Here is a 1,918-nt window from a genome sequence, read left to right as displayed (position 1 = left end):
GGTCATAGTCATAAATTATTTGCCTAGGCTGATGTCTAAAAGAGTTGTTCCAATGTTGTCTTGTAGAATTTTTATGGTTTCAGGTCTTATATTTACATCTTTGATCCATCTTGAGTTGATTTTTGTATATGGTGAGAGATAGGGATCCAGTTTCATTCTTTACCTGTGGCTTGCCAGCTTTCCCAGTATCATTTATTAAATAGGGTATCCATTCCCCAGTTTACGATTTTTAATGCTCTGTGAAAGATCAGTTGGCTGTATGTATTTGTCTTTATTTCTCAGTTCTCTATTCTGTTCCATTGGTCTATGTGCCTACTTTTAGGATTTTTTAGGTGTACAGTCATATCATCTGCAAACAGTGATAGTTTGATTTCCTCTTTTTCAATTCAGATGCCCTTACTTCTTTCTCTTGCCTAATTGCTCTGGCTAGGACTTCCAGAACTCTGTTGAGTAAGAGTAGTGAAAGTGGACACCCTTGTCTTGTTCCTGTTCTCAGGAGGAATGATTTCATCTTTAACTGATTTAGTATGATGTTGGCTGTGAGTTTGTCACATATGGCTTTTTAAATTTTGAGGTAAGTCCTTCCAGTGCATAGTTTGTTGAGAGTTTTTATCATGAAAAGGTGCTGGATTTTGCCGAATGCTTCTTCTGTATCTATCGAGATGATCATATAGTTTTTGTTTTTAATTCTGTTTGTGAGATGTATCACATTTATTGATTTGTGTATATTAAACCATCTCTGCATCCCGGGGATAAAACCCATTTGATCATGCTGAATTATCTTTTTGATGTGTTGTTGGATTCAGTTTAAGGGAGACCACCCCTCATATTGTCTTATGCCCAATTTTTGCCTCTAAAGAAAGAAGAATTAAAAACTAAAAGGCAGAAATGAAATCCACAGGCAGACAGCTCGGTGCCGCACCTTGGGCCTGGTAGTTAAAGATCAACTCCTGACCTAATCGGTTATGTTATCTATAGGTTACAGACATTGTATAGAAATGCACTGTGAAAATCCCTATCTTGTTTTTTTTCCGATCTAATTACGGGTGCATGCAGCCGCCAGTCACGTACCCGCTGCTTGCTCAATCAATCACGACCCTCTCACACGCACCCCCTTAGAGTTGTGAGCCCTTAAAAGGGACAGAAATTGCTCTCTCGAGGAGCTTGGCTCTTGAGACAGGAGTGTTGCCGATGCCCCAGGCTGAATAAACCCCTTCCTTCTTTAATTCGGTGTTTGAGGAGTTTTGCACGTGGCTCATCCTGCTACAAGTTAGTTAATATTTTGTTGAGGATTTTTGCATTTATCAGGAAAATTGGTTTGTAGTTTTCTTTTTTTGTTGTGTCCTTTCCTAATTTTGGTATCAGGGTGATACTAGCTTCATAGAATGTTTTAGGGAGAATTCTTTCTTGCTCAATAGAAATTTCTGGAATAGTTTCAGTAGAATTGGTACTAATTCTTCTTTGAATGTCTGGTAGAATTCACCTATGAATCCAACTGTCCTGGGCTTTTTAGGTTGGCAATTTTAAAATTACTGATTCAATCTCGTTGCTTGTAATTGGTCTATTTAAGGTTTCTATTTCTTCCAGATTTAATCTAGGAGGGTTGTATGTTCCCAGGAATTTGTCCATTTCCTCTAGGTTTTTTAGTTTGTGCCCATAAAGATGTTCATCATAGTCTCGAATGATCTTTTGTATTTCTGTGGTATCAGTTGCAATGTCTCCAGTTTCATTTTTTTTTTTTTGGTAGTCTTTTTTTTTTTTTATTATTATACTTTAAGTTCTAGGGTACATGTGCATAACGTGCAGGTTTGTTACATATGTATACTTATGCCATGTTGGTGTGCTGCACCCATCAACTCGTCAGCACCCATCAATTCATCATTTATATCATGTATAACTCCCCAATGCAATCCCTCCC

The sequence above is a fragment of the Rhinopithecus bieti genome, unplaced genomic scaffold (genome assembly GCF_001698545.2).
Source record: "Rhinopithecus bieti isolate Rb0 unplaced genomic scaffold, ASM169854v2 scaffold_11944, whole genome shotgun sequence".
Lineage (NCBI taxonomy): Eukaryota > Metazoa > Chordata > Mammalia > Primates > Cercopithecidae > Rhinopithecus > Rhinopithecus bieti.
The sequence above is the reverse complement of the archived record's forward strand: the minus strand, read 5'-3'. Positions refer to the sequence as shown.